General features: G+C 52.1%; 1 protein-coding gene across 6 annotated transcripts in view; it reads right to left on the minus strand.

Moving 5' to 3' along the window:
• The window catches only part of EPB41L1 (erythrocyte membrane protein band 4.1 like 1), a 136,729-nt gene that overhangs the window by 94,623 nt on the left and 21,901 nt on the right, over positions 1-20,205 (minus strand). For 4 of the 6 annotated variants that reach the window (XM_082361880.1, XM_082361909.1, XM_082361911.1 and 1 more), the window contains one exon: positions 11,068-11,118. The exons of 1 other annotated variant lie outside the window; for it this stretch is intronic. The gene's annotated coding sequence lies outside the window, so the exon portion shown is untranslated. Of the gene's footprint in view, positions 1-11,067; positions 11,119-19,355; positions 19,630-20,205 lie in introns of those variants that run through there. One more of the 6 variants, XM_082361910.1, reaches the window with a different exon arrangement.

A 20,205-nucleotide genomic window follows, 5' to 3' on the forward strand; every position in this document is an offset into this window, starting at 1 on the left:
TCAAAGCAGAAAGAACAGCACAGGTAAAGGTCCTGAGGTGGGGAAAAATTTGTTAAATCAACAGAGAGAAGAAATAAATGACCAATGAGGAGATACATGACTGGAGAGGGGGAAGCAGAGACAGGCTCATTCAGGGCCCTGTAGCCATGGTAAGGAGTTCAGAGTTTATTCTAGGAGCAGAGGAAAGACCCTGAGTGATATGGTCTGATTTGTATTTTACAAAGACCACTCTGCCTGCCACTTGGAAAGGAGACTTGAGAATACAGATAATGTATGTAATGTATGCAAAGTAACTGGCACTGTAAATGTTAATCCTCTTTTCCTTCTCTCTCTCTCTACTCCCTTCCCAGGCTGGAAATGTCCTCTTTAACTCCTATTCCTCCTTCTGACCTATACATTGTCATAATTTGAATTTCCTGAGGATATAATGATCTGTATAGATGTGGACCAGTGAGAGGATACAATGTACCCAGTGTCACATAGCGGGGCTGCAGCAGTGGTGGACTTTTCCTGCCTTCTCTCTTTCCCCGGAACTGGACCCCCAGTTGATGTAAAAGTCAGGAGGAAGTGGAGGCAGCAAGTGCTAAGGCCTTCCCCCTAGGTTCTCCCCCAACCTCTCCATGGAGAAGCTCTGAAAGCCTGGTTCCCAGGCAATTATGGGCTCAGGATGGCGGGGTGGTGGGCGCCCTGGAGTAAGTCCCCAGTCTAGGTACACTCTCTCCCTCTGCTTGAGCCAGATAAGGGCAGGCTGGACTATAGATGGAGATGGGCTGCTTGCTAGGATGTTGGCTGATCCTATCACCTTCCCCAGGAAACAGACAAGGGTTGTGGCCCTCATTCTACCCACTCAGAACCTGAGGCACTCAGTGTGCTATGACCTGCCTAAGGATGGAAAGAACATGGCAGAGCTTGAACTAGAATCATAGTATGTGGCTGTTTGAGGATTACTGAGCTGAAAACCCTGTTGTACAGATGAAGACACTAAGGTCCAAGAAGGGAAAGAGATGTGACATGCTGAGTAAGTGATAGAGTCAGAACTAGGAGTCTAGGGCTTCGCTGGTGGCACAGTGGTTGAGAATCCGCCTGCCAATGCAGCAGACACAGGTTCGAGCCCTGGTCCGGGAAGATCCCACATGCCGCGGAGCAACTAAGCCCGTGCGCCACAACTGCCGAGCCTGAGCCCTAGAGCCCGCGAGCCACAACTACTGAGGCCGCAAGCCACAACTACTGAGCCCATGCGCCACAACTACTGAAGCCCGTGCGCCTAGAGCCCATGCTCCACAACAAGAGAAGCCACTTCAGTGAGAAGCCCGCGCACCGCAACGAAGAGTAGCCCCCGCTCTCCGCAACTAGAGAAAGCCCACGCGCAGCAACGAAGACCCAATGCAGCCAAAAATAAATAAATAAATGAATAAATTAAAAAAAAAAAAAAAAAGAACTAGGAGTCTGAGCAGCTTCTGCTTTCCAGCTCCCCGTGCAGCCTCCCTTGAGAAAGATGGCAAAGGGGGCAGAGGTGAGGCTGGCCTTGTGGGTGGGGAGGGAGGCAAGGTCAGGGCAGCACTGCCTCCTCCAGCCGGCCCTGCTCCAGCGCCCAACCCTCCCACTGTTCATGGGTGCAGCAAAACCTGCCAAACCAGTGCCTGTGCCCAGGCCAAGGGGCAGAGCCCAGAGCTACAGGGGTGTAGGTGGCAGAGCCCAGAGCTACAGGGGCGTGAGTAGGCTGCAGACACCAAGAGCTAAGGGGCAGGGAGGACACAGGCACTGCCCCAGAGCCAGGGTGGGCACTCAGTGCTGAACTGCTCCGTCACCCGGAATCAGGCACAGCTGGGACTTGCCAGGCCTCCTGTCGCCAACTGGCACAAGGGCCTGCCCTCTGCTTCCCCTCCCCCTCTGGACTCTCAACATGTCAGCTGTCAGTGCCACCAGGGCAAGAGACCCAGGAACTTATCTGGGAGACATGACAGGAGGCAGGGAAATGTGACAAAAATGACACACAAACACTTCTCTCCCAACCACAGCCACCAGGATGAAGTCCCGCCACCCTCTCTGCTTTGTTGGGGACACACATGCTCTACCCCTTGCCCTCCCCCAACCTCAGTAACCAAGACCCAGGAAATAGCTGAGCACAAGATGTGACTGTTGGAGGAGGGGGGCAGGAGATCGGCGTTCCTAGGTAGCTCTGCAGCACTCGACACTCGGTGTGGACTTGGGAAAACCTGCCCTCTCAGTCTTCAATCTCGCCACCCTTCCCTTGGAGGTGCTAGGTCAACTCCATGTTTCAGGGAGCCTTTAAGTTTTGCTCTCACCCCACCTCCACCCCACCTCTCACCACCTCCTGCCCAAAGGAAAGCATAAGAGGTTAAACCCACCAGTATGCAGGGCCCCTGCTGGACAGGGCCTCTGTGTCAGGGGCTGCCTTGCCGGAACCTGTTCTGTCAGCACTAGTGCCAGCCGGGGACACGGGGCCCACAGGCCAGACTATTTGGGGGGCTGATGATTCAATCAACTTTTCCCAAGTGCTCAGAACCCAGTTCAGAGACCACTCCCAAGGCCTGCAAGACCCAGAAGCCAACCGCTTGGCAGGAAGGGACCCTGGCATCAGTCTGGGCTTTTGTGAGCCTGGGACACATGGGCCAGGCAGGTGCCCCACAAACGTCAGAGACTGTTCTCGTATCTCAACCAATGCCCTCTCTTGGTAGACAGGGAGGAGGAGGCCCAGAAAGAGGCAGGGACTTGCCCAAGGTCACACAGCAAGGCCACGGCAGAGGGGGAACCCCTCAGCCCAGGGCTTCCAGCACCTGCTTCCTCCCACAGCACATTTTCCCAAATTCAAAATCATGCATCCCACAGAGGAGCCGAGAGACACCATCCTCGCCACTGCTTGGAAACTGCCAGAGACTGCGACGAAGTTCTGCCGCTCAAAACGGATCACGTGTGTACCTGCTCTGTTCGCCTCTGTGTCCTAGCACGTTGGGCAGTGCCTGGTGTACGGCAGGAACTCAGTGCACACTGGTTGACTAAATCAAGACTCAGTGGAGGATTGAATGGAGGCAGAATCCATTTCTAGGCCCCAGCCCTGAGGATGGGGGTGGGGAGCCGGAAACAGAAGCGAGAAACGGAAGAGGCTCAGGATCCAGGCAGGCTGCATTGAACAAGCAGGGACGCTGCTGGCCCACAGCTTCAGAAATCCTGGGCCCCAGAGTGAGAGACAGGTTGCCCCCAATCACCTTGAATGTATGGACTTAAAGACCTGTGGGGGGTGGGGGGGACTTCCCTGGCGGTCCAGTGGTTAAGACTCTGCACCTCCACTGCAGGGGGCGCAGGTTCGATCCTTGGTCGGAGAACTAAGATCCCGCGTGCTGCGCGGCACGGCCAAAATAAAAGACTTGTGTGTGTGTTTCTGTGACTTGGCAAGGCCACTAAGCCAGCCACTCTGTCATTTAATTCAGTCACTTGCTCCCTCACTCTCCAAAACTTATGCGGTAAAAATGAGCGTCAGTAACAATCGTCCCCCACTTCCCTGTCGGTGCTGCCAGACCCAGAGCTGATCCCCGTAGCACATTTGGCCAGGAATTGAGCTCCCAAAGCATGAAGACCTGAGCTAAAATCAGGGGCACGCCACTTCTCCTAAGACTCACAACTGCATTTATAAAATGGAGATGGTGGACTTCCCTGGTGGCGCAGTGGTTAAGAATCCGCCTGCCAATGCAGGGGACACAGGTTCGATCCCTGGTCCGGGAAGATCCCACATGCCGCGGAGCAACTAAGCCTGTGTGCCACAACTACTGAGCCTGCGCTCTGGAGCCCACAAGCCACAACTACTGAAGCCCGCGCGCCTAGAGCCCGTGCTCCGCAACAAGAGAAGCCACCACGAGAAGCCCCCGCTCATCACAACTAGAGAAAGCCCGCACGCATCAACGAAGACCCAACGCAGCCAAAAATAAATAAAATTTTAAATAAATAAATAAATAAAATGGAGATAGTGACGCCTTCTTAAGGAATGCTCTGAAAGCCACATACAGTGATGCATGTGAACATGCTTTGTAAAGTGCCAAAGAGACATAAGAGATTATTCATAACAATAACATTGCCACCACTAGCCCAGCTGGCGCCCAGAGAATCCCAGTCTCTAAAGGTCAATGATCATCATCATTATGGCCACCAAAAACTGATAGCAAAATCTATCAGTTATTAAACACTTGAATCTGTCCCAGGCAGGTTGCCTGACTTCTCTCATTTGGGCTCCATAACCCCTGAAGCAAGAATTATTATTGTGTCCATTTTACAGATGGTAAAACTGAGGCATAGAGAAATGAAGTATTCAAATTCACACCATAGGTGGTGGAGCAGGGACAGACTACACCCAAGTCTGTCTGAGTCTGGAGCTCCAGCTCATTCCACTGCCCCGTGGGAGCATGTCACCTTGCTAAAGCAACTCCCCATTTGCCAAAGCCTGATGTGGCCCAAAGCAACATGGTCACTTCTCTGACCCTTGCAGCAGTAACCCTTGAGATGGGTAGGATTGGCTGATTTTGTCGTCCCTGTTTGACAAATGAGGCAACTGACCCCCAGGAAAACTTGGCAACCATGTATCTCAACTCACTGATCATAGAAGAGCAGGAATACAAAGGACTGTGGAGAGTGGATCCCGAGGGGGAAACTGAGGCCTGGAGAGGGAAAGGGACCTGCCCAGGTCATTCATTCAGATCTTTCCTGAGACCTTTCTTCATATGTGAGACACACATATGAAGAAAGCAGTGTCTGCTCTTCTAGTTTTATAATGCTGCCTCCCACTCCACTGCTAGCTGCCCCACCCCCTTTGCATCCAGGGCCAGCAACTGATGCCAATTATTTCCTAGTCTGAGTCTTAGTCCCCAACTTACAAATGGGGAAACTAACTTGGTCAGCAAAGAGGTCTAGAGGCCAACACAGTTGCCCCAGGCCCCCATAAAGCCCAGGAAGCCAGTCTCAGCGCCTTTGCTTCTTGCTGCCCCCAATCCAGGGAGGTCTGGAGGTAGAGAACGTGCCCACACTGTATTCACAGAGTTGTGCAACCATCACCACTAATTCCCGCCTGAACCCCATTTATACTTAGCAAGTGCTGAGCTTCAAGCCCCAGCGCTCCTAGGAACACAGGGCTCCTCCCTGGTTTGGCCCAGATGTCAGAAGGCCAGGGTGCCCCTGGAAGAATTTCTCTGGGGCAGAAGTGGAGCAAAATGTAAACACTCAGTGGACACTGTGTTCCACTTAGTGAAACAAAGTTGTGGATTTTCTGGGAAAGGGGCCCATTATATCAGGCCAGCCCAAGCCCAAGCCTTTTCTCAGCCTTGCCTCTGTAGCTGCCCTGAATGCAACGATTGTGCTGCCCCTGGCCTCAGTTTCCCCATCTGCTCCCTGGGCAGCAGGCTGAAACATGTGCCTCCAACATTCCACAGAGGGATCCTCCCCAACAAATGTCTAATCTCATCCACCTTATCAGAAGATAAAGGCCATCCTCTTATGTCAGCCGAGATTGGCAAGAGCAGTCGGCCCGGGCTGGGTTAGGGGATGATCAAATTCAGAACTGGTGATGAAGCTTTATTCTGCAGGCCTTAGGAAGCTTGAGAAAGTTTGAACTGGGGACATGACCCCCACATACTGGGCCAGAAAGGGGGCTGTCCTTGTAGCCATTAGCAACAGGAAGAAAGGTCAGGATTCCAGACACTGGTTTCTATCTTCTAGCTCTGCTCTGCCACTCATTAGCTGTATGACCTTGGAGAAGTCACTTACCTACTCTGAGCCTCAGTTAACCCTTCCGCAAAATGGGGATAATTCTATCCTCCCTGCCTTACCTCTCAGGATTATGGGGGAAATCTGATGAGATGATGAATAGAAAAGCCCTTATAGGAAAAATATAAGGAACTTTGATTCTGGTCCAGGTGATAAGAGCCATGGCGATGAAGAACACCCCACCCGCCCCAAGAAAAAAATTCCCCTGCCCTTTTCTACCTCTTTTCCCCCTACAGAAATGCTGGAATCCCTCCAAGAAGGGTCAGAGAAATCCAGGGATCCCAGAGACAAGAGGGGTCACAGAAGGAATACTGGACATCTGCGTCTTGTCTGGATGACATTTGTGAAGCCTGGCCCCCCCGTCCCCGAGACAGCCCCTCTAGCTCTCAGGCAGGCAGCAAGCCAGGGGAAATGGTCAGTATCCACGTGGGGGAGAGGCTGGGCAACAGACAGGGGAGCCAGAGTCAGCATTTCCGAGCCACCACTGTGAGAGGAGTTTCTGGGCAAGAGCAGGGAGGAGGCTGCTGGGGGTGGGAGGTGCTCCCCTGTTGAGTCTCCCCCACCTCCATCCCTCCTGCAAGAGACAATGATGTCACCTTTCATGTGACAACTGTACCTGTGTCACTTTCCTCCTCTGTAAAATGGGGGTGATAAAGCCTCTGACACACCGTGAGTCCAGTTCAATAAACATGCCTGTCATTCTCCCATCCTGTGAAACCTGCGAGGCTCCCAGTGCTGACATCTTCTTCCCCCAGTTTTCCACCTGAGTTATTTAAAGAAAAATTCTGAAGGCACTTTCAGGACAGAGCCCAGGCCCTGGGGGCGTTATCCATCTCCTAACAAGGTAGATGAGATCCGCTGTGTGTGGAAGGGGCGGGGGGAAGGAAAGGGGGCCTCTCCGTGGGTTAGAGGTACATGCTTCAGCCTGCTGGCTGGGGAGGGGATGGGGAATCCTGCCGCTCTCCAAGGCTCTTAGAAACAATCCTGGTTCCTTGAGCTTGTGTTGCCTGGAGGAAAGGCTGACCCCTGGGCAATGGACCACAGGGGAGCACTCTTCCCATCATTCGCCACCAGGAATGAAGGACTAACACCTGTTGGTGCCCAGATGCCCTTGTCCACCATCTATGTGGGATAAAAGGTGAAGGATCTGGGCACCTGTGTGCAGCTGGAGACGATCAAACTTCTTCACATCTCTGAAGAGAATAGTATGGAAGGAGGGGTCTTTCTGGGAAGCCTGAATGATGGGCTAGTCACCCTCCCCAACCCCAGCTCTTTAGTTCTGGCCAAACTGAACCACTCCTGCTTCTCCCTTCCACGCCTTTTCCCAGGCAGCTCCCTCCTCCTGGAGAGCCCTCCCTGAACCAAACGTCCCAATCCAGCTCCGTCCAAGGCCTAGATCAAATGTCCCCTCCTCCCGGAAGCACATTTTGACTGCTGTGCCCCACGCTGCCCCCCCGTTTCTCTGAGCATCAGTTTCCTTCCTGTCCCTCTTCAGTGGCAATGTGCACTGTTGGCTGTGTCACAGCCAACACCTGCACACATTTATTTATTCCCCTCTGGGGGGCACAGGTGATTGCAGTGGTTCCTGGCACAGGCTCAGAGCTAGGCAAACCTGAACTCAAAGGCCAGCTTTGCCATTTATTAGTCACCTGACCATGGGAGAGTCACTTCTCCTCTCTGAGCCTCAGTTTCCTCTGGAAAATGGGGGCAATAATAATACCTACTCCACAGAGCTGTTGTTGCAATTAAATGAGACAATGCACATTAAGTGCTCAGCACAGAGCCTGGCACAGCTTGAGAGCTCAGTAACGTGACTTATTTGTTATGGTGACCCTTCAGGCAAGTTCACAGATGAGTTTTCTTTCTTTCTTCCTTCCTTCTTTCCTTCCTCCCTCCCTCCCTCCCTTCCTTTCTTTCTTTCTTTTTTCTTTTTAATAACCTGCACTTTTTTTAAAAAAGAAATATTTATTTATTTATTTGGTTGCACCAGGTCTTAGTTGCAGCAGATGGGCTCCTTAGCTGTGGCTCACGGGGTCCCTAGTTGCAGCTCACCAGCTCCTTAGTTGCAGCACGTGGGTTCCTTAGTTGCAGCCCACAGGCTCCTTAGTTGTGGCATGCAAACTCTTAGTTGCAGCATGTGGGATCTAGTTCCCTGACCAGGGATCGAACCCAGGCCCCCTGCATTGGGAGCATGGAGTCTTATCCACTGTGCCACCAGGGAAGTCCCACAGATGAGTTTTCTTTACATCTCCTGAAAAGCCTACCACAGAGCCACACAACGGATGAATGGATATCTATGGAGGTGGATCTGTGTGCAACATAAGGAAGCCTTTCTCTACTCCCAGAGCAGAATAACCTGGGCCTGGGCTGTCTCTGCAGGTCATGAGCTCTGTGTCACGGAGCAGCATGCAAGTAGATGTAGGATCCACTTGAACTGCTGACAGAAGGCAGTAGACATAGTGATCAGAGCGTGAGCTCTGAAGACAGACTCCTTGGACTTGAACCCCAGCTTCTCCTCTTAGTCAGTGTGTGACCTTCACTAGCTATGCCTCGGTTTTCCCATCTATAAAATGGGGAGAGTAATGGCACCTACCCAAAGGATTGTCATGAGGATTAAATGAAATAATACATGAAAAACAATAGACCATGCTCAGCATAGAGAGAGTAATTCAGTAAACATTACCTATTGTAATCATTGTTGATATTTGTATTACTATTACTGAAGAGAGGAGTTATGGCGCTTTGCAGGCCTATAAGCTATTCATTCTCCTATAACCCAAGATTCCACTAACATGTTCATATGTTCTCATGGCTCTGTCCACTCCCCCTTCTTCTGGTGTTAGCTCTGCTCCTCCATTTGCTACACAGGTAGACACTTGACCCAGGCCTGGCCACTATAGGGAATGTCCCTATCCCCCAGCAACAATGATTGAACCAATCAGAGTCCTTCCCTTGGGTTGATATGTAGATCCTAGAAGAAAAATAGTTCCCTCTTTCTGTTTGGGTTGCTAAGCTGGGGCAGTGGACAGCCAGTTCCTCATAAGGGCAGAGAGGAGAGACAAGCTGTGATGGGAGAGAGATGGAGAGTCTATCTGATTCTTCATCCTTCAGTTCTCTGAACTGCCCCAGGATCCACTGAAGTCCACTTTGAAGTTCAAAGCCACTTTGAATAGAGTTTTTGTCACTTGTTTCTGAAAAATCCAGGCCCAATTATACAGGCTCTGACCAAGACATAGTCTGTGCTGGCCATGGGCCGGGCAGGGCAGAGGCAGTATTATGACTGCTCCTGTGTGTTCCAGCACAATCCCTGTCATCTGGGCTGCAAAGGACAGTCCGCAAAGCATGTTCTAAAGAATCATCCTGACCCAATGGCCTTCACACACTGCTTCCCGGAGCCCTGGGAATCTGCAGAGGCACCTCCAAAAACACCCACAGAACGAAGGGCAGTAAGGAGGGCAACAAGATTCTGTGTAAATTGCTGCCAATTCAACCACAGCAGTTATGTTGCAAATGCGTACGTATCAGGATTCTGCTGCCCCAAAAGATTTGAAATACCTTATTCTAATGGATACTCAGAAGAGTATTAAGAAGTAACCAAGACTGCTGTGTCTACCCCCATTCTCCAAAAAAGAAAACTGAGGCCCAGAAAGGGGCAGTGATGAGGCCGAGGCCACAGAGCAAGTCAGTGTCAGAGCACGCACTTGAATGCAGGGCTCTGGACTCGCAGGCCAAATGAACTCCACTGCACCAGGCTGCCTGTGAAAATCTATCATCTCTCACATTTCCTGTCTCCTCCGGTAGACTGATGGTGGTTAATATCTAGAGTCTCACCTTTCTCAGCTCTGACTCCTACAGAGTTGCCTGCCTCTGAGCCTGGCTCCTTGGAGGGCTCCAGAAGCTCAAGGAACTTGTGGAATAAATGTATGAACCAACCGCGACCTTCCCCCTACCATGTACACATACACTTAGTTCCCCTTCTCCCCACCCATTTGCCCAAACGTCAGGGAAAGCCTGGCAGGCCCCCTCCTGGGAACTCCTAATCCACCTCCTCTGTCCTGGCTGTTCCGTGACTGTGGACAGAGGATTCCTTGTTCGCAGTGCTTCCTGCCCAGAGATCTCTGTGGGGCCCATGCGCTGGCAGGAAAGAGCCAAATCGCTCCTTTTAACTGGCGTTAAAGCACCTCTGTCCCTACCACCCCCAGGAGCAACATGCTCCCAGCTCTGTTTGGCATCTATTCTACCTGCCCTGGCCTGGCTCAGCCCCACCTCAACGCCCATAGCCCCTGCTCCCTACACATACACACACACGTACGCACACACACACATACGCACACACACAGGAGAGTTCCCCTAGGTACAGAGGTGCCTCACATCTAATCAAAAGTAAAAACCAGAGGATTCTAGAATGACAACATCACAGCCCTGGCAGTTGTGCTTTACTAATAACCCCACAATGACATTTGCATAATACTTCGCAATTTCCCAATCAGTATAACTTCATTGGCCCGGTTCCCTCTCCACACCCTCACCCTGCCAGTGTCACGGAACCCGGGAGGTGGAAAGGGGCTTTGACATGTCCCAGGCCAGCAGTTTGCAAACTGTCTTGCACAGAGCCCAGGATGGGTTTCCATCATTGTCTGAGGGCTGCTGGTGCTGAGGAGTTAGCCAATTAGAGTCCCCCGGCCCACTGCAACTTTGACCACGGCTGCAATCCCACCCCTTTACTGTTTTGTACACTGAGATTCTCTGGGGTTCATTTGAAAAGGGGATTTCACTGCTGGAAAGTTTGAAAGCAACTCATTTACTCTGACCCCACCTCCCCGCCCTGACAATGTATATATGACCCTGAGGCCAACAGAGAGGCAGGTGGCTGCCCCGGGCCACGCAGGAGTCAGCGGCAGAACAGAATGAAAACACCCTCTTCTGAATCTAGTCTACGACCTCACAATGGTTAAGCAAAAGAAAACAAGGTCTGCAAGTCAGCAGATCCGGCTTCCAGGTCCAAGGCCATCCGTCCCCAGCCATGGTGGATGGATCAGCAATTTGGGCAAAGCATGCTGCCTAACACAGAGGTGCTTAATGAATACCCATTGCAGTCCCTCCTCAAAACAAGCCAAAACCAGAGATGACCCTCAGCACTGCCCCGCTTTTTCAAACTCACCAGGAATCTGTGGCCTAGACAAACCCTCTCGCCTCCCCAGCAGTAAAATATATTAAAACAGCCTGAGGGCTGAAAGACCAAATTTGTCCAACCAGAGCAAAAGAGCCAAGATGAGGCTGAGCCTCTGTAACACTCACCCCTGCTGCGACCACACCAGCTCCCTGGAGGTAAGGACGGCAGTCAGGCACCTGGAAGGAGGAAAGTGTTAGCACCGCCGAACTGAGTTCGTGGACCCAGCGTGGAGCTGGAAACTGACAGGCTGGCATTTGACTCTCTGAGGAACCTTTGTGAAGTTGCTGAACCTGTTACACAGAAAGGCCTGTGTGACTATGCAGAGCAAAAGGGAAAGTAACAAATATGAAACTGGAGCGGCCAGGAGGGGCCAGGCCATGAAGGGCCTTGGAGGCCGAGGTAAAGAATTCAGTCCTGAGACTAAGAGCAATGAGAAACCATTGACCTGTAGGGTCGAGAATGTACTGGAAACAGGCAAGAGTAGCTTTAGGCATGTGAGTTAGGAGGCTGTTGTGGCTGTCTGGGGACATGTGACAAGGGCCCAGGCTAGGGTGGGGACAGCAGAGCTGGAATGAGGTGGATGGATTCCAGAGCTCTTTGAGTGGTGGTATCTCCAGACTTCGGCAGTGGACCAGATCTGGGGGGATGAGGGAGAGAGAGGTCTGCCAACCCCTCAGGCGCCTATTTCATGTCAGTCCCCTGGTCTCCAGCACCCAGGACGAGACACACCCATTGTTCTCTCAACCTGGCCTATCCTTAACTCAGTTTCCCCATCTGTCAAATAAACATGGTTGTGCCCTGATGGCACAGTGGTTAAGAATCCGCCTGCCAGTGCAGAGGACATGGGATCAATCCCTGGTCTGGGAAGATCCCACATGCTGCAGAGCAGCTAAGCCCGTGCACCACAGCTACTGAGCCTGCGCTCTAGAGCCCATGAGCCACAACTACTGAGCCCGCGTGCCACAACTACTGAAGCCCGCGTGCTCTAGGGCCCATGTGCCGCAACTACTGAGCTCACGTGCTGCAACTACTGAAGCCCACGCGCCTAGAGCCCATGCTCCGCAACAAGAGAAGCCACCGCAATGAGAAGCCCGTGCACCGCAACGAAGAGTATCCCCTGCTCGCCACAACTAGAGAAAGCCCGCCCGCAGCAACAAAGGCCCAACGCAGCCAAAAAATAAATTAAAAAAAAATTAAAAAGTGAAATAAAATAAACACGGTTGGACTCAGGGGTCCCTAAGGTCTTTTTAGCATTAATGTTCTGTTCTGGTCTAATTCACTCACAGAGTACTTAAGCCCCTTTTCAATCATCTTTAAGCCCCAACTGCAGGCCTGGCCTAGTACACAGTGGGCAGGATCGTTGGGAGGGAGAAACCTCGGGGCCCCTGGAGTCACACACTTAGAACAGTAATCTCCAGGTGGGATGAAGTATTTCCGCTTCACATAGAACACAAGAACTGAGCAAATAGGAAGACCACCTGGGCTGAGGTTGGAACAGCAGAAGCAGAAGCTGTGTGCCAGAGCAACTTATTCCTGCCCCCGCTCCAGAGGCTGGCAGGGGCCTCAGGACATTGCCACTGCAGCTGTAACATCCATCACCCAGCAGCTTACAACCTGGTTCCCCATCCACTGTTTCCCAGAGCCCAGGCTCACCCTGGGGGCCAGGTACCGAGGGACCCGGGAGGCAGTGCAGGACAGTGGTTTAAGCTGGGGCTCTGCAGCCACGCAGACCGGTTTGAATTCTGCCCCCACCTCTCTCTAGCAAAGTGGCCTGGGGCAAGTCACCTCACTTCTCTGAGCCTCGGTTTCCTCATTTGGAAAACAGGAGTCGTAGTGTCTGCTTCCAGGGCTAACGGGAGGATTAAATGAGATGCTACATGTGGAGAACTCAGCACAGTTCCTTAACACAACAATCCAGGAGGAGCCGCCATTTACAGATGTGAACACTGGGACCCAGGGAGTTGAAATGACTCACTGAAGATTAGAGAATCAGCACAGGGGTGAGACCCAGAGCTCAGGTTCTTAACTGCCAGGTTATACGACGCTAACCATTTGAGTTCCTCTTTTTTATTTATTTTTAAAATTTATTTATTTTATTTATTTTATTTTTGGCTGCGTTGGGTCTTCGTTGCTGTGTGCGGGCTTTTCTCTAGTTGCAGCGAGTGGGGGCTACTCTTCGTTGCAGTGCGCGGGCTTCTCATTGCGGTGGCTTCTCTTGTTGCGGAGCACGGGCTCTAGGCACACGGGCTTCCGTAGTTGTGGCGCACGGGCTTAGTTGCTCCGCGGCATGTGAGATCTTCCCGGTCCAGGGCTCGAACCTGTGTCCCCTGCATTGACAGGCGGATTCTTAACCACTGCGCCACCGGGAAGCCCCTGGGTTCCTCTTTTTTAGATGAAGACGTTGAGACGAAAAAATTACAAGTGACTTGACCAGAGCCACAGAGGGAATTCATGGTAGAAGAGGGATTTGAACCTAGGCCTCCTTGATGAAAAAGCCCCTGGTCTCCCCCACGGCTATCCAGAAAGTAGATGTGTGTGGAGAAGCTTCAGATTTCGGGGCCCTTTAAACCTGGAACAGGGACAAATGCAAATCTGGGCAGATGGAGTAAGGGTGATGGTGAAGCTACCTTGAGAGGAAACCAGAAGGAGCGGGTGAAACAAAAGCCTCTTTCTCAGCACTCACTGGGGACTGGGCAGGAGAGGAGGGGCTGACAAGCAGGGCCATCCGTCCCGCCAGGGCCGAGCTGAGGGCTGGATCTAAACAAACAGAAACAGTTCCAGCTTGGCCACCAACTTGCTGGCTGATCCTAGGGAGGTCACACACACATACACACACTCAGGTCTCTGTTTCTTCAACTCAAGAATGAGACAGTTGTAATGAATGGTGTCGAGATCCCTTGCAGTTATAGAAGACTATTCATAACCATTTCTCATGAGCGCCAGACTCCTGGTCAGGCCCTGCTCTCACGAGCCCCAGAGGGGGCCTCTTAACGCTGGCTCCAATATTCCTACAATAGGCAAGGGAAGTCCTGCATTCAGGTTCTGGCTATATACCCAGGTCACTTCCCCTCAACAGGCCTCACCTTTCTCATCTATAAAATGGGCACACATCTTTGCCTGATCACCTATAGAACCAGAAGATCCAAGGAGCTTCCCCTAAAGGCAAGCAATCCCCATCGCAGCTCCCACCCTCAAGCTCTTTTAACTTCTCCTTTCCCTCTGACCCATGTCCCATTTGGACAAATGGAATAACTGAATCCAAGCTGACAGATGCAACAGCAGTAGCAACAACTCCCACAACCAGGAGTAGTAGTAACCACTGCCACAGCTAAGACTCGGCCGTGCAAATGTGCAGGCACTGTGCTAAGCGTGCACTTGGATTATATCTCAGGTGATCCCCTCCATCAACGAGATAAATCCCACCCGTAATCTAGATTTACAGATGATAGACTAAGGTTCAGCAAAGTGAAGTGACTTGCCTAAGGTCACCCACAGAGCAAGTGCGTAGCATGGCCACCCAGACAGGGGCTCTTCATCTGACACCAGAAGCCCTGATTTTATCCTTGAGGCTATGGAGTTATTCTGCGTTAACATTCCACCATGGAGTGTGGCCCAGGTATGGGGGGTGGTGAGTGGGGGAATATCTCGACTTCACCTTCACCCCCAAACCTCCCCAAATAACTAGGCTCTATTTTCTTGTATGATTATTCAAATATGTCCAACTCAACTTAGGCTAGAACAGCGCTGTCCAATCGAGACATAATACAAGCCAAATATGTAATTTAAAATTTTCCAGTAGCCACATTTAAAAGAGTACAAAGGAATGGGTGAAATTAATTTTAATAGTATATTTATTTAACATGTAATCAATATCAAAAGTATTATTGAGGGAATTCCCTGGCAGTCCACTGGTTAGGACTCTGTGCTTCCACTGCTGGGGGCCCGGGTTCAGTCCCTGGTTGGGGAACTAAGATCCCGCAAGCCTCGAGACCCACCCCCCCAAAAAAAGAAAAAATCCAAAAGTATTACTGAAATATTTTACAATCTTTTTTTTCATACTAAATCTTCTAAATCCAGTGTACACCTTACACTTACAGCACATCTCAATTCTGACACTAAATTTTCATCAGATATTTAGAGTCTCTTCGCCTTTACAGTTGAAAAAGTGTTTGTACAAATCTAAGTTCACAGACATACATAGAAGTTTTCCAATAACTGGAGTATTCTTTCTACTTTTTAAATTAATTAAAATTAAATAAGATTACAAATTCAGTTCCTTGGTGACACCAGCCACATTTCAAGTGCTCAGTAGTCTCACGTGGCTGGCGGCTACTGTATGGGGCAGCTCTAACGGTCAAGTCCTAGAGGGCGGGACTTGTGGCCTCCTTGGCCCTAAGCCAGAGCTAGGCCTCCCAAAATAAAGTTGAATGTCAACAGAATGGTGTCTACTCATTCCAACCCCCTACGGAGCATGATATTAATATTTACCTCTGGTGCCTTTATACTTACAGCACTGGTGACAAAGGGACAGAGTACCCATTGCTCAGATGGCACTATGGCTCCGAGGGATGGGCCACCACTCCAAGGTCCCCCAGGTTTGACCCACAGCCTGTCTGACTTGGAAGCCTAAGCTCTGTCCCTAAAGCTTGGCAGGGGCCCGGTCTGGGGCTCAGGCTTCTAGCCTTTGCCACTAAATTCCCTCCTGTCCCAGTCTAAATGGCAAAGAATGGTCCCTAACAGGACACCCAGTGAAGAGGGGAAAAGGGAAGGAAGTGGCATGGGCTGCACTGGGTGATGGTCCTGCACACGGGGCTTAGGCCACTGGGGTACGATTCCCAACCCTCCCCACCCTTACCCAGCAGGAGGCAAAGCCAGCAAGGTCCACTGGCCGCCTGCCCTCTGGGTTGGGTCTCCGAGGCTCGGCGCCAGGCCCTCCCCCACATCTCGCCCAAGAACACTCACCCAGAGGCCCCTGGACTAGGGCCAGAGCCTGTACTCACCTCCCAGGGTCACCTCAGCTGGAGTCAAGGGAAAGGATCCAAGAGGCAGTCCACCCCCCACGCCGCCCCCCCCGGGGAGGAGGGGAGGAATAGGCCCTGGCGGCAGATTCCAGAGTAGGGAAAGGGTGGCAGGTATAGGCCAGAAAAACCTGGGCAGCTCCACCCCTCTCCTGGGGAGCACAGCTAGCACTCAGCCCCTCCCTCCAGCCTAACCAGGTGAAACTCTCGCCAGTTATTAGGTTTAACAATTAACTCTGATTGGTTTCCATTTCAGCAGGAGGCAGTTCCAGCAAAAAGTCCCATCTGGGGTAGGTGGACTTGGAAGGGGATAGAGGGGAAGGGCTTGGTGTGAAGGGAGAAAGGGGTGGTTAGTGAAGCAACCCACCTCCTCCTTCCGGTCCCAACCTACCAGTGTGGGGCAGCTAAGGCGTGACAGCATAAGTTCTATAAGGTCACAGACAGCGCCTGGCACATAGTAGGTGCTCAATAAATATTTCTAATTAACAAATAAGGGAGTGGAGTGATGGAGGAGAAATGAAGGAAGGCAAAACTTCACTTGTCCTGGGTCCTTGCTGAGACCAAGCTGGGCTGAGAACCAGGAGGGGAGCCACCCAGGACATGCCGGGAAATGGCTTTGAAGTCCCCCAGCCCTGGCGCTGCTCTTCCTAGCTGTGACCTTTGCAGCCCTCCTTCTTCCCCATAAACAAGGGGTGACGGATAATACTACGGTATCACCTACAGGGCTGTACAAGGCCAGGCCCAAGAGGCTGGGATGCTCTGTGCCGCTGTAATTCAGCCATGTCTCTCGCTGCTTGGCAGCAGACTCCTCTTCTCAGGCCACCCCCTGAACTCCCCCACATCCCAATATTCCCCTGGATCCCACCTATGTGGCCCTTTTCCTTTCCGGGAAGGAAAGCCCGGGATGATGATGGCTCCAGCCCACTCACATCCCACTCACCTGGGATCACACACACACACCCTGGCAACAGACGGCTCCTAATTTGGCATTTGTTTGTCATTTACACCCCTCCCTGGGCCCCCTCCTCGGGCCCCCTCCTCACCCTCTTCCCCCAACCCCTAACCCAGGCCTACAAACGACAAAAGCCCCACACCAGGCTGGCGCTAAACTCACTGTGGCCCGTTCACTCTGCGTTCTTGGGCGGGGGCTCCCGCTTCTGGACCTCTGCTTCCCATCTGTGTAATGTGGAGGTGAGGGGGCGTGGATTAAGAGATCGCTTCTCCTGATATTTAGAGATTCTGACATTTCTGGGATCAGTTTGCGTTTTAACTTCAGACAGACCAGAGTTCAGATCCTGGCCAGGGAAACAGGCAGCCTTGATATTACGAGAAAGACTCTGAGACAGGCCTGCAGAGGCCCGGAGCTGCAGCTCACCCCTGAGCATTCTCAGCTCAAGCCTGGGCAGAGGGACAAAGGCCCTGCAGGCTCACTGGGCTCTCCTACCTCCACCATAAAGCCCCAACTTTTTATTTCTGCCCCACCTTTCCAGTCTTCTCTCTGTCATTCTCAGTAGCGGCATCATGAGCTACCATTCCCCCAATTTCTTCCTGGTGAAACAAAGCTTGAAGCTCCCCCTCCATCTGAGGTGCTGACCCTAAGGCCCTTCTAAGTGGAGATTCTAGAACTGCCTCGGCTTCCACCCCGCCCTTTCCTGCATCCTGCCCGCATCGCTCCAAGAATGCGCCCCACTCTCCCATGCCCGGCCTGGCGCTCGCCTCCTTTATCTCCACAGGGAATACCTGTCCCCCTGCTCCCCATGGCCCCCTCCCGCTTCTTGCCCATCCAGCTCAAACCTCCAGCACGGAGTCTACACTGATCACTCACTCCTCAAGTCACTCAGCCATGTCTCTCCCAGACACTGCTCCCCGGAGGAGAGGCTTACCAGCCCTATGTAACCTTAAGACCCTGCAGACCAAGGAACTCCCGCAATTATTTTTCTCTGTCCCTCACCCTTGCCCCCCAGCACCGTGAGAACACAGTAGGTGCCTGCTAAAACAACGATGATAACCATTACCTGAAAAATAATGAATTATAATTGCTTATTGACCATTTATTCTTTACAATGCTCAGATCTCAGCATTTTACACGTATCATTTCAGTTCATCCTCCCAAGTCCCCCGTAGACTTGTCATTCCTACCCCTTTGTCTTCAACTGAGGAAACTGAGGCTCAGAGAGGTGAAATGATTTGCCCAAGGTCACATACCCAGGAGATGGCAGAGTCATAAGACTGGAATTTAAGTTCTTATCCACCGCCCTACTTGGCCTTCCTCCAATCCACACATAAAGGAGGGGATATGTGAGAAGCTGTGACCTGCCAGTGATGGGGCCATGGGGGCCCCACAGAAACCAGCCCAGCCCAGGGCCAGAGGCAGATTCCGTAAATAAAACTTCACAACCTTCTATTGCATACCTACTCTGTGCAAAGCCCTATGCTAGGTGCTGGGAGCACAGAATATTACATGAGACCTCTGGAACTCACAATCTAGCAAGAGAGACAAGCCACGGCCCAGGATAAAGCCAAGAGCAAGCAGAACTTGTCCCCAGAGGAGACCGGATAAGGTGCTAAGGGAATGCAGAGGACGGAAAGACAAATCTCCCTGTGGGGTTGGGGACGGGAGGGCTCACAAGGCTTTGGGGGACAGAGGCTGGCATCTGAGCTGAGCCTTGACAAGGCAGGCAGGATTTCAACAGTGACTGAGGAAGGATGGGGTGTGGCATTCCTGGCAGAGATGAACCCAGGAAGTTAGGGCAAAGACACAGGTAAGCACTGGGTGTGTCCCAGGAGCCACAGCAAATGCATTCTCCAAGCCCCTTCCCTTGGCACTGGTCCCAGGTGTCCGGCCCTGAAGAGAGGCCACCACGGGCGTCCCCAGACTCCCAGGCAGCTGATTCATTCTGGTAAGCGGGCATGGAAAGGGAGAGAGGGCTGAGTGCCTGGGCACATGGTCTGCCAGAAGGGGCTCAAGGGGCTAGAATCCAGGCTCTGTACAGACTCTCTCAAGATGGGAGATGCTGAAGGGAGGAGGTGGTCCCACCAGAAGTGGGTGACGCTGGGGAGGAAACAAGGAAAGGGGCAAAGACTGTGAATTGGGCAGCAGGAGACCTGGCTTCCAGAACTACAGAACAAAGCTGCATGGGACCTTGGGCTTATCCTGTCCAACCCTCATTTTTACAGCTGGGAAAACTGAGGCCCAGATAGGGGAAGAGACTGGCTTGCAGTCCCTTCGCAGCAGAACCAGCCATGTGCTGAGAGGCAGGAGAAATCTGCCTTCAATGCTTCACTCTGCCATGACCTCCCAGCGACCTTTCTCCAGTCATTAGGCTCCCACTCAACAAAACAGCCCTGAAGTCGGCAGTTCTGAACTTTTATGGGTCGTGACTCAAAAGACTCACGTGGTGCCTGCGGATCCTTTCCCGAGGACAGGGAACACTCTGAGAATTGTGCATGCCGTTTCGGAAGTTCACAAACATCTGAGACCAGCGTTCCCCGAGGGCAGTCTGAGAACCCTCTGTGTCCCAGTCACCTCGACTGGAACCTATTAAAACAGGCTGATTCCAGGGCCCCCACCACGGGGTGCTCAGCCGCTCTCCTTTTAGCTGGTTCGCAGATTGAACACAGAGAGGGTTCTGTGGCTAGAAGTTTTAAAGCCACTGCTCATTAATCAAGGTCCCTTCTGGTTGAGCCAGCTGCTCAAGCTGGCCCTGGTCATGGTCATGGTCATGGTGGGGGTGAGTGGAGGCCCAGCAAGCTGACTGCAGCTGGCTAGATTCTGAATTGACATTCTGAGATCAGCAGCCCTGCCTGGGAGGGAGTCCGGACTCCTGGGCTGCACTTGGGGTGGGAGGAGGGTTCCTATCAACCCCAGCCTAGAGGCTCTTTTCCTCTCTCCAGACTCTCACTCCGGCCCTCAGCCAGGTCCGGCTCCCTTCCTTTTCCTTTCTAACACAACTCTGCTCCTGAATCTCCATTTCCTGGCTGCAGCCTCTGCCTCCCTCCCCTCCATCACCGAGCCTGACAGAAGACCTCCAAGCCCCCAAGCACCCTTCTGAGGAGATAAAACTATCATGCTTTGCAGATGACAAGCTCATTTAATTGGGAGACTCAAGATAATAAATGAAGAACTAAGGTGGCCAGTGACAAAACAACATCTAAAGAAAAAGCCAAGTGCCTTCAGTCCTGCCCTGTTACCTGCTCTTGATGCAGCATCTCTCCAACAGGTGGGCAGCTGCCTAGAACCAGAGG

Source organism: Balaenoptera borealis, assembly GCF_965194805.1.
Source record: "Balaenoptera borealis genome assembly, chromosome: 16".
Taxonomy (NCBI): Eukaryota; Metazoa; Chordata; class Mammalia; order Artiodactyla; family Balaenopteridae; genus Balaenoptera; species Balaenoptera borealis.